This window comes from Triturus cristatus, chromosome 8 (assembly GCF_964204655.1).
Source record: "Triturus cristatus chromosome 8, aTriCri1.1, whole genome shotgun sequence".
Taxonomy (NCBI): domain Eukaryota; kingdom Metazoa; phylum Chordata; class Amphibia; order Caudata; family Salamandridae; genus Triturus; species Triturus cristatus.
The window spans coordinates 294,313,215-294,326,234 of record NC_140591.1 but is presented as its reverse complement, the minus strand read 5'-3'; the positions used below and the strand labels follow the sequence as shown (position 1 = coordinate 294,326,234).

Here is a 13,020-nt window from a genome sequence, read left to right as displayed (position 1 = left end):
AATGATGTAATGCCTTTAGATTAATATTATTTTATAATCTACACTGATGGTTCTGCCCAGCCTACAGTAGGGACAAAACAGCAATACTCTTCCACTTGCGTAGCGGTAAAAGTTAGAATGAGGGGTGGAGAGTTACGACCTCATAAAATGTACATTCAGTCACCTAGTGATTGCACTGCACAGCTGGCTGAACTGAAAGCTCACATTCTGGCATTTGAGAATATAAATCCTGAGTTCTCCCCACTTACAGTGTGCGATTCGTATTATTATGTTCAGTCTTACAATGAGTATTTACACTACTGGAGCCAGAATGGATTCAGATATTCCAAAGGGTGCACTACCAAGCATAGGATGCTTTGGGGACAAGGGTCTAAACTTAAAGCAAGTTTGCCACGGGCTCATGTAATAGACACACTGAAACACCAGCATGTAGGAATACACATTGCAGGGAATTTAATGGCTAACGAAGCCGCAAAACCAGCAGTGCAAAACTGCATTTGGTGCAATAACTCATTTCAGATGAGAATAGATAAGGACATCATGACGGCTGTCAATGCTGTGTGCAATGGCATCTTCTTACCGAAAGGTTTTCCACTAAAATACTCCTACCAGTTAAGAGCACAAAACATTCCATTCGCTCATACTCCCAAAGTGGGGGATAGAGTAATACCTAATTCATACCGAAAGTTAGGATTGATCCTAGCAGTACATGAGGTTCTAGCATCTGGTCATGCAGGGGTGACGGCTACAATTTCACTATTGCAGCAACGCTATTGGTGGCCAGGTCTTTTACAAACAGGCTTAAGACTATGGGCCAGATTCACTAAGGAAAACTGAGACGAAAGTCTAGCTTTACAACTTTCAGTATTCACAAAGGGCATTTAAGAATAATAAAGTTAGACTTTTGTCTCAGTTTTGCTCTCAGTTAAACCTAAGACCTAAACTTAAGTTAAACTGAGACAAAAGTCTAACTTTACTACTCGTAAATACCCTTTGCGAATACTGAAAGTCGTAAAGCCAGACTTTTGTCTCAGTTTACCTTGTGAATTCAGCCTGTGTCCTTAAATGTGACAATTGCCAGCAGATAAAAGTTTCCACCACAGCACGTCCACCACAGACACCTCTATTGATCTCGTACAAGACTCTGTCTTGTGTCTATCTGGACCCTTATACTCAAATGGGTCTTACAAATACATCATGCTAGCAGTGAACTCCTGCTTTCGATTCCTATGGGTATGGCCACAGTGATTAGCTGACGCTCAAACTGTTATAAAGGATTTGCAAGTCTATATCGGCACCTATGCAGAAGCCAAAATTCCATTCGGGTCAGGGTCTGGCGTTTGCCTCAAGGGCTTACAAAGATACCATGGGAACATTTGGTGTGAATGTGCATTATTCCTCACTGTAGCATCCCGAGGGAAACAAGGTCTTAAAGCAGTCTTTAAAATCTAGAGTATTCGGTTCAGGTCGCAGTTGGGTTCACCACCTTTATGGGGTACAGAGAGCCTTAGATAATCTGCCTAGAAGATGCTTGGGTGGTCAGACTCCCTATAAAGTCCTGTTTGGTGTTAAAATGTGGGTTACAGGCCTTGACAATCCCAGTGCAGTGGCAGCGGAAACGCCTTTTGATATCAGTGAACATTTGGATGTTTTACAAGATCTGAAGGAAGCACCAGCAACGGCTGGTTGGATTTCAAAGATCGGGAATCTAGTATGAAAGTAAATAATAGACAAAAAGGAGGTCAGCCTGTCCTGGTTGTTGAGGGTACCAGAACTGTACTTTTATTGCCCCTTGCCAATAGCGAACACAAGAGATTTGCGTCTATTGATCTCATCAAACCACCTCATGTGGCCAGTTCTACTTAGTAGGGCGTGAGGGTAGTTACCTGCCTCCTCTCATTACCTTAGAGAAGATCCTGTTAGAAGCTTTAAGTTTCTTCTCCCTGGCTGGGGACAGCTAACACTGAAGTGTCATTACTTCCAGTTACATCGGCAAATACCATGCATTCATCTTGTACGAATACACAGATTTCAACTCTGCAAGCAGACAATGATGGTGTTTACAAAGTACCGCCATTAGAGTGATCTACCAGTTCTACACAGCATCATGAGCCTCCCATGTTTGTACAAACAGCCTCCGGCTATTTTGTCGACTTTGAGTACTTCTCTTCGGATTCGTCAGACCCCCCTCCACAGAGGGGGCCATGTGAACATTTTATTTGGCTCAAAAATATATGCCTTATCCCTCCATGGATATACATTTGGATTACAATTTTGTTACTTATCCTCTTAATTTGGATTGGCTTTGTGACTGTCTGTTTCTTTGCTTCTGAATGGAATCTATCTTCCAGAACGCTCTGCTGTTGAACTGGTAAAAGAGGTTTTCAGATCCCATTCAACATCACACAAAGTGCGAAGAGACCTTTCCCTGGTGAACATTACCACTGTTCCGGTTCCTGATGGAATTGTTCGGGATAAATTACACTAAGATATATTTGGACCAAAGAGACTTTACAAGTCCCTCATGTGTTTCATATTTCTTTACATAATGTCATCACTTTTGGTACTATCTCTGATGATTGGGACATTTACCCAGTACATAAAATGCTTGCCGACTTTACATTACACCGTATTCAATAGGGAAGAAATGTATGATGGTATATCTAATTATTTTGAAATGTTCTGTTTTCACCATTATGGTCACCACTATTTACACAAGCTGAGTATTCCACATGCAGTATTTAATTACTCCCAATGGGAACACTGCCCTATACCACCAACCACCACAGAGTAGCTAAAGCACAAGTTACTACTTGTGTAATGATATATCTGTAAGAGACATTAGTTAGTGATAGATTCCTTACCTTAGAATATCCCCAGGCGTCAGACTGGATCCGGAAAGTTTCGCTTAGCAGTACCCCTGCGCGTCAGTAGGTGGCGTTGTGCGGCTCCGTGTCCGTCACTGGCGTCGTAAGCGCCGAGATGACGCCACGGAGAGTACTTAGGCGCCACCCATGCGCGCTGACATCAGTTCTGTACGCGACTTTCCGCGCCAGGAACGCAGAGCCATGCAAGATACTGACCATTGGTGCAGAAAACAAGGGCCCTAAGAGGGATGACCTGAACCCTAGAAGGAATATGCTACTTACCAGTATGCATCTGTTCTTGGCATGTAGAGCTGCAGATCTATACACTTATGCATAGATCGCCATCTGGTGTTGGGCCCGGATGTTTGCAGTTTGTTTTTCTTCTTGGACAATGTTTGGAAGTCACGAGTTCGGTGACTCCTCCTTCGGTCCGTACTGCGCATGGGCTTCGGCTCCATCCTCAGATTGTTTTTCGCCAGCATGGAAAAGATGGAGCGTAGTGATAATAGGAAAGAAACCCATGTGTGTTGTATCTAAATAAGATAGACTGGAACGGATAAAGGTAGCCGGGGAGGCGGGTGGGCGTGTATAGATCTGCAGCTCTACATGCCAAGAACAGATGCATACTGGTAAGTAGCATATTCCGTTCGAGGCATATGAGCTGCAGATTATACACTTATGCATAGATTATATAGCAGTACCCAACCCTAGCGGCGACCACCGGTATCCGTTGCAGTGGTCTGAAACAGTGTTTTTAGTACAGCCTGGCCCACACTAGCTTGTTGTTTAGAGTGCACGTCTACACAGTAATGTTTTGTGAAGGTGTGCGGTGTTGACCATGTGGCTGCTTTGCAAATGTCATCTAAGGGGATGTTCCCAAGGAAAGCCATAGAAGTCCCTATCTTTCTTGTAGAGTGGGCTTTAGGTGGAACAGATAATGTTCTTTTTGCTTTGTGATAGCAAATTTGTATGCACTTTACAATCCACCTGGCTATCCCTGATTTTGAGATGGGGTTGCCTTTATGCGGTGGAGAGAATGAGACAAACAACTGTTTAGTCTTTCTGAAAGATTGCGTTCGCTCTATGTAGTAGAGTAAAGCCCTTTTAACATCAATTGTATGTGGTGCCCTTTTCGCAACAGATTGAGGTTGCGAGAAAAAAACTGGTAATTCCACCGACTGATTGAGATGGAAGGGGGAAATGAACTTGGGCAGAAATTTAGGATTTGTGCGAAGTATTACCTTGCTATGATGTATTTGTAGAAAGGGTTCTTGTATAGTGAACGCTTGTATTTCACTAACCCTTCTAAGGGAAGTGATAGCTACCAGAAAAGCTGTCTTCCAAGTAAGGAACTGCAGCTCACATTTATGCATTGGTTCGAAAGGTGGGCCCATAAGCCTTGTAAGAACTACGTTTAGATTCCACACAGGCGAGGGTGGTGCCCTGGGTGAAATCACTCTTTTAAGGTGTAGGAGAGTAGGGTCTGCTATCCTATGGTCACCCCAAATTTTTGCTTTTTGCTTCACTGGTTTTTGACATATTGAGGCTGTGGGCCTGCTAATCAGACCCCCAGCCTGTTGTTCTCTCTAACTAAATTGACACTATGCACCCTAGGTGCATAACCAATTGGAAGTATATCACCCTGTGAGCCCCTGTACCAGTGTACACTAGGTACCCAGGGCAATGGTGTATCTAAGGCCTGCCAGGGGCTGAAGCATGTATTATGCCACCCCAGGCTTGGCCTAACAAATTTGACACAACTGGCTGATCACTCAGCTGGGGTAAGTTGGTGTAACCACCTCTTACTTAGGGGTAGTATACCTATACCTAACCTTAAAAGGGACACATATTAACCTATAAGTCACTCCTATGGCAGGCCTTGACAATCCTGAAGGCAGAGTGCTTGGTTCCATGTGAGATGGTGCTCTGGCATGAGCTGAGCCTGTCTGCAGTGGTCGGAACAACTTCCTTCTACCGTTTCCGGATATCGTCACACCATATACTCTTAAGTGCATTATGAACCTCGCGGTTAAATGCTATCTTTGGTTTGGCTTTATCAAAACATGTCGAGTAAGGTGTCATACGAATTGGAATACTAACCCCTCGCCAATTCTGGCGACGGGGTTAGCATTCCACCCTTCTAGAGGGACACGACATGTACAGTACCTGAAACCCGGGTAAAATCAGACATAGCCTCAGCTCCACAAAATGGATGCTGCCACCACAGACACAAGTCTGCCCTCCTGCTGCTGGGAGTCCTTCCAGCTTGGGAGACGTGGACAAAGGGTTTCCTGCCAGGGGAGGTGCGAGCACCACCCCAGACAGGATTTTGTGTATTGGTCAGGTAGGGCTTGAAAGAAACCAGACATGCCTGAGGCTCACAAGGAGCCTCGGTGCATATGCCAGTTCAATCCGGTCCTGGGGCACACCAGCCCCGGACCTGAGGCGAGCTGGACAAAGGATTGGGGGTGTAACCACCCCCCTTCCTGGTCCCACCCTTAGGGAGGGACCTAGCAGGTAGTCCGGCCCCTAGAATCCGCTTAAAGGTAGGAGCTGTGTCCTAAGACTTCAGACATCCTGGAATCAACTTAACCACAAGAAGAAGACGGGAACTTCGACGCTCTGCTGCACAGAGGACTGAAGGAAATCTCCCCTATGGTCAGGGAGTGACCATCTTGCTAACGCAAGCACCAACCAGCTATTGAACGTCTGCTTTGCCGCCGCCTCCTGCCGGAGCCCGAGCCCAGAGCCCGACAAGACCTGGACCTCCAGACCTCTCACCGCCCGATCCACAGTCCCTGCAAGGAAGGAACCCGTGGAGGCACCGAGACACGTGGAGCCAGCCATCTTGAAAGACCGACGACAAGCTGCAAGCGCAGCGACAGAGGCTCCCTCCAAGTTGTGCTTTGGGTCCTGAGAAGCCCAACCACCAAGCAGCATCTGCACCAAAGGTGAGCCCTCCAGCATCTCCACGATCTGCGTAGGGCCCCTCTGCACTTTGCATCTCGACGCGCCTGCCCGGTCCCTGGCCCGTTGGCTAGTGGCCATTTTGGCGACCTATTTTGAAATCAACGACGCTGGTCTGGTTGCTCCAGACTGGCCCTAGCTGCTCTCCAAAAGAGCAGCCCCTCTGACCTTGCTGGTCAGAACAATCAGCTTTCCTCTCTTTCCACGACTCCTGCCTTTGCCAAGGCTTGTTTGCTTCTTTCGAGTCGCTGACACCGCCGACAGCGAGAGCCTGCGTGGGACAGCTCGTGACTCGACTCCTGGACGTCGTCGACCATCAGGGACCACGTGGCTGCGGAGACAAGCTACCCTTCACCACCTGTTTGCACCCAACATCGCCTGGTACCTACCTGGTGCCACGCCGGTCACTGGCTAGTGACTGTGAACACTGTCCCCTCTGCTTTCAGGTCTTCTACAACTCCGATCCACCCTTGGATCCAACGCAGCTCTTCTGGACCGACCGCCTGCAGCATCTTCGTCATCAGGCTCCATTGAATCGATAGAAGAAACCCGACGCACTTCGAGACCTATGCACCCGCTTCCTGTGGGTGAGGTAAAGCTGGCACTCCGGTGCCCAAGTGTAGAGAAACATCTCTAGTGTCTGTGTTTCGAATCTTGAGATCGTAGTCCATCCAGAAGACCCTTTCTGCAGTAACTTTGTAACTTTTACGCACCCATTGAAAACCTATGGGAGCCCGCGTGTAACTTTCCTCACTGCACACGCGACCCGTGGACCTCCTGGTCACTAACTGAAGTTAGCTCCTTGTAGGCCCAGCGATTCTAGAGGCCCTAGGCCTTTTCCCTTTCCTGTTCGTGGTACTTATACCACTATTTTAGTATATGGTTTGAGTGGCCACCAGGGCCCAATCATATAAAGTGCAACTTCTGTATATTATAACGTTGTCTTGTTTAACGATTTGTGCTCCTGTGCTCACAAAGAGTCTAGGAGATACTTTGAGAAATAAATACATATATATTTTCAATATATATCTGTGTGGTGTCCTTTCATTGGTATAAAGGGGGGTTACATTTGGTAAAACAGCCTGCTTAACACGCTTTAACGAGTTTAGCCTCAAAGACTGCTTAGCCTACGCTACCACTAGGGCAGCTAGTCCGAAAAGGCTGACTTACAACCACACCATAAGGGTTGCTTGGCATGGTACAAGGTGGTCACTTTAACTAGTGAACATCATATACCAGGCCAACTTCTCACATAAGGCCTTCCATGAAAGCTTTAATAGCAGGCACTCTGAAAAGTGATAAATGCTGTCTGTTTTGCAGGTAAGCAGCCACTGCTGCTAGGTGTAAACGTATGGATGAGTATGCTAGGTTACACCTTTGTAGATGGAGCAGGTAGCATATGATGTGCTGTATGGATACGTCTAAAGGGTTGATTGTATTGTTATGGCAGTAAACAACAAATCTCTTCCACTTAGCGGCGTAGCATGAGCGAGTGGTAGGACGTCTGGCTTCCCTGATAATGTTCATGCAATCAGGGGGAAGGTTAAGGTATCCAAATTCTAAGATGTCAGGAGCCAGATCGCAAGGTTGAGCTGAGCTGGGTCTGGGTGCCTGATTTCTCCATGGTTCTGGGTTAGGAGGCATGGGGACAGGTGCAGTTTTTGATGTGGTACCACTGATAACTGTAGTAGTGTGGTGTACCACGGCTGCCTGGCCCATGTTGGAGCTACTAGAATGAGCGTGAGGGAGTGCTGCTGTAGCTTCCTTACCACTAATGGAATTAGCGGGAGAGGGGGAAAGGCGTATGCAAATTTGCCTGACCAGTTCATCCATATCGCATTGCCTTTGGACAATGGGTGTGGGTATCTGGCGGCGAAGCTTGGGCATTTTTTGTTTTCGTGGGTGGCGAAGAGGTCTATCTGAGGATGTCCCCACTTGTGAAAGAATGGGTGAAGAACTTGTGGATGCAGTTCCCATTCGTCCATTTGCTGCGTCTGTCTGCTGAGCAGATCTGCTATGGTGTTTTGTATCCCTGGGACGTGTTGTGCCAGGAGAAAGATTTTTTGAGGGATTGCCCATCTCCATATGCTCTGTGCTAACCGAGAGAGCTGTGGAGAGTGTGTCCCCCCCTGTTTTTGAATGTAGTACATTGCAGTCATATTGTCTGTGCGAATGAGGACTGCTTTGGCTGAAATTTGTTTTTGAAACGATTTCAGAGCGAGAAAGATCGCCAATAACTCCAGATGGTTGATGTGGAGTAACTTTTGTGCCTGATGTATGATGTCACTAGTTCTAGTGTACACCTTATATCAGTCCAAATACCCTTATGGTGATTGGTTGTAAAGTCAACCTTATAGACCAGCTATCCTAGTGGTAGCATGGACAAGAGCAGTCTTAGGCTAAACTCTGAATGGCATGTGAAGCCAGCTGTGATACCATATATAATCCCTTGAATACCAAATGAAAGGACACCACAACAGATATATATATAAAATAAAGTGTATTTATTCTAGTCAAACCCTCAGCACTCTTTATGAGATTAGAGGTAAGTACAACACAGTCTTATTTAAGCATACATTAAGTCACACAGGTAAGTAATACAGTTAGGCCCTAGGGGCCACGCAAACCATATACTAAGTAAGTGGTATAAGAACCACTGTCACGGAAATAGAATAGGCCTAGGCCTAGGGAATCGCTGGGGCTACACTACACTAGCGTTAGTTAGGAAGTGGGAGGCCCACGGGATTCGTGTGCAGAGTGGAAACACTCACGCGTAATGCGTAAAAGTCAATAGCAATAGTACAGTTTAGAAAACGGCAGATTTAGGACACTTCCGGAGTAGCTAGGAAGTTGAGACTTGAAAACTAGACACTAGGATAGTCACTATCCTGATGAGCACCGGAGTACCCAAGTTACCTAGCCCACAGGCTGCGGGTGCATAGGGGTGAAGATGCGTCGTTTTCGTCGTCGACTCCTATGGATGCCTGAAGAAAGATGCTGACAGGCAGTCAGTGAAGAGTGTCCGGTGGATCCCAAGGCTGGGATCAAGAAGAGAGGAAACCTGCAAGCAGAAGGGACAGAGTCAAGGTCACTAGCCAGTGACCACGTGGAACCAGGAAGGAACCAGGCGATGTCGTGAAGATTGCAGGTGAAGGTGAAGCTTGTCGCTGCAGCCAGGAGGACCAGGAAGCGTCGAGGACGACCAGGACCAGGAGGCGAGCTGTCCCACGAAGGCTCTTGCTGTCGGCGGCGTCGAAGTTGGACTAGGACTCACCAAGCCTTGGCAAGCGGAACCCACGAAGAACGGAGGACTTGCTTCTGGTGCAGACCAGGAAGGTCTGGGGTGCTTCTTCTTTGCAGAGAAGCGGGAGCCAGTCTGGAGGAGCCAAACCAGCGCAGAAGATTTCAGGGTGCGTCGTCACAAAGGCCACTAGCCAGCGGGCAAGCAACCGGACAGACGCGGCAAGCAGGAAAATGCAGAAGGGCCCCACGCAGGACTCGTGGAGTGTGGGGGGCTGATCTTCGGTGCAGATGGTGGTTGGGGCTTCTCAATCCCCGGTGCACAACTTCGAGGGTACCTCAGAAGCTGCGCTTTAAGTTACTAGCCACTTTTTCCAGGTAGCCGGTCCCACGTCGCTCGTCGCCTCCACGGATCTCAGCTCTGCTGTAGATGTGGATCAGGGTCGGAGAAGTCTGGAAGTCAAGGCTCTGGTCGGGCTCTGCAGTCGGTTCCTCGTAGAACGTGGGCAAAGCAAAGGGTAGTCTCTTGATGGTGCCTGTTTGCACAGGGTAGCCACTCCTTGGCTACAAGGGAGATTCTTCAGTCTTCTTCTTTCGTCGAATGTCGAAGGTCCAGAGTTTCTGTTCAGTTTTGCAGGTTCAGGATAATCTAAAGTCTTGAGGCCCAACTCCCACTCTTATACTAATCTGGGGGGCTGGGATACCTGCTAGGTCACGCCTTATGGGTGGGACCTGGGAGGGGGTGGTTACACCCACTTCCCTTTGTCCAGTTTCGCGCCAGAGCTGGGGCTGGAATGCCCCAGCGCCGGTTTGAACTGGACTATGCAAGGAACACCTTGTGTGCCCCAGGCATGTCTCATTCCTTTCAGCCCTCCCTGCCCCAATACACTAAAGTCTGTCTGGGGAGGTGCTAGCACCTCCCCAAGCAGGAAACCTATTGTCCAAGCCTCCCTTGCCAGGATCACTCCCAGCAGCAGGGGGTCAGACTCGTGTCTGTGGCAGCAGCATCCATTTTGTGATGCTGAGGCTTTGGTTAGAGTTAAACAGCAAAGTAGGATTTTAACATGTCTCTCCCTCTAGAAGGGAGGAATAATATCCTCATCACCAGAAATGGTATGGGGGTATTATTCCAAAGTGTTAGACACCTTACACGACATGTTTTGATAAAGCCAAACCATAGTTACCATAACCGTTTAAGATTATAAGGCACTTTAAGAGTATATGGTAGGCTATATCATAGAACAGCTATAAGGACATGGTTCCGAAAGCTGCAGACAGGCTCAGCTCATGCTAGAGCACCATCTCACATGTTACCAAGCACTCTGCCTCCAGGATTGTTAAGGCCTGCCATAGGAGTGACTGATAGGTACACATGTGTCTATATATAAGGGTAGATATAGGCATACTATATCTAAGCAAGGGGTGATTACACGACCTTGCCCCAGCTGAGTGATCAGCCAGTTGTGTCTGATTGGAGGGCCAGACCAGGGGTGGCATAATACATGCTGCAGCCCCTGGGAGGCCTAGGGTACACCTATGCCCTGGGTACCTAGGGTACACTGTACAGGGTCCAATAAGGTGATCCTTACCAATTGGTTATGTACCTAGGGTACATGGAGTCCATTTTAAAGAGAGAGCAGACAGCCTGAGACCCTGAATGGCAGGATCTCAGGCCAACTAAGTCGAAAAACCAGCTAGACACTAGGCAAAAAGTTGGGGGTAACCATAGTCAGATATCCACCTTCCTACACAACCCCCCCCCAAACGAAAGGAGATAAGGCTGGCCTTGACAAGGTAAGCCTCTATTGCCTAAGTGGCCATATAAGGAAGAACCAGCACTGGCATGGTTACCCCCTGTCTCATGGTCCACTAAGCAATCCCTCACCCTAAAGGTATCATAGGGTCTCCACCATAGGGAATCACTACCTTTGGTGTGTCTTTGCAAAGTAAAAGGCTGGTGTTGAGATGGAGTACTGAAGTGAGTGTCCTCAAAGTGAGGCCTCAGCTTCCTCCAATCATCCTCCACCATGGATGCCTTTCTTTCTTTCACTGAGTTGCACTGTGCTCTCAGGGTCAGCCTCTGGCTAAAGCTGGAGGCTGGGTCCCTTTTGTTGGCTTACTGGAGGGACAGGTCAGGTTTGGGGCCCTAAGGTCCCATGTTTGCCTGTGCCCAACAGAATCCCTCTGGGGGAGGTCCCTAACTACCTGTAAAGGAGATCCCTCAGGAATGTTGTTAACCCTCACCTGGCTAGGGCTACTGGCCAGGCAATCCTCATTCTTTTGATGGGGGGGTTCTTGTGGACAGGGGCCCTCTTGGGGTCCACTGGCCTCCCTGACCTCTGCAGCCCTGGGCTGACTGAGGCAGGGTAGAGAGAGGCAGGCTACCTGCACCAGACTGGGTCCCACCTTGGAAGGGGCCACTGACATCAGAGGCTCTGCCAGGCCAGGCCTGGCTACCTCTGGGGCAGTTTCTTCACAAGGGGTGAGGTCAGATCCCTGAGGAGGCTGACCTTTTCCTAATGTCTGGGGAGAGGGAGACTTTTCTTCCTCCCCACTACTCTCTGTTTGTGTGGAGTGATCCCTAGTTTCAGGCTTCACTACACCTATGTCAGTCTGAGTATGGGCTGAGACCATTACAGCCTTGCCAACCTTTTCAGGGAGGCACTCAGTTTGGGTTTGAGCTGTGACTGTCACAGCTCTGCCAGTCTCTACAGGGAAGTCTGTCTTTGCCTGGGCTGTGGCTACCACTGCCCTTCCAACCTTTTCAGGGAGGAAATCTACTTGGACAGGGGTTGTGGCTGGCACAACCCCACTACCCTTTTTTGAAAGGCCTACCATTTTAGAATGGGTGTCTTGTTCAACTCCAGCCCAAGCTGAGAGTTCTAAGTCATTCCCCAGTAAGCAGTCCACAGGCAAGGTTGGAGACACTGCCACCCTTTTAGGGCCAGTGACACCTCCCCAGCTGAGACATACCTCTGCCATGGGATGACTGTTCTGCTTGCCATCAATGTTAGTTACCTGGTATGAGAAACCAGGCAAAAGCTGCTCAGAGGGAACTAGCCTATGGGCCACCATAGTGATGCTAGCTCCAGTGTCTCTGTAGGCCTCAGCTTTTCTACCATTGATGTCGGGCTCCTGTCTGTACCTACCCAAAGTGTTGGGACAGGCAGTGAAGTTGGCAAACCCCATGCCACCATCACAGACAAGAGTAGCTGCTGTAGGGGAATTGGCTAAGCCAGGATCCCCCTGTGTTCCCCAAGAAAACCCAACCAAATTTTGGGGGGCACTCCCACCACCTGGGGGATTACTGCTGACAGTAATAGGTGGTGTGACAGGAGTAGTTGGAGGAACAGTTTTGTTTTTAGCCCTTGGGCAACTGCTGTCAGTTTTCCAATGCCCAGGAGTTTTACACTCATGGCAGTAAGGCTTTTTAACTGTGGTAGAGGAGGGAGCTTGGGACCCACCACCCTGTGTGGAGTTTTGGGGCCCTGAGGAAGATTTCTCTTTTGTTTTATCCCCACCCTTCTCTTGAGGCTTGGTGGTATCTTTCTTTTGGTCACCACCCTGATTTTTAGGCCTAATCCTGGTCCTGACCCATTTATCTGCCCTCTTTCCCAATTCTTGGGGAGAGGTCAAATCTGAGTCTACCAGGTGTTGATGGAGAAGCTGGTTCTGACAATTACTAAGGATCTGCTCCCTCATAATCAAGTTGTACAATCCTGTATAGTCCTGCACCTTGCTGCCAGTTAACCAACCTTCCAAAGCCTTAGTGGCACAATCCACAAAATCAGACCAGTCCTGTGTCTGTGTCTTCTGGGTGTCTCTGAACAACAACCTATATTGCTCAGTGGTTAAGCCAAACCCATCTATCAGAGCACTCTTCAGGACTTTGTAATTGTTAGCATCCTCATCACTGACTGTGAGGAGCTTGTCTCTACCTTTGTCA

The 13,020-nt window shown here is 48.3% G+C and overlaps 1 protein-coding gene across 8 annotated transcripts in view; it reads right to left on the bottom strand.

Annotated features, from left to right (window-relative positions):
• Nucleotides 1–13,020, bottom strand: part of PARP4 (poly(ADP-ribose) polymerase family member 4) — a 2,159,601-nt gene that overhangs the window by 1,525,055 nt on the left and 621,526 nt on the right. The window lies entirely within an intron of this gene.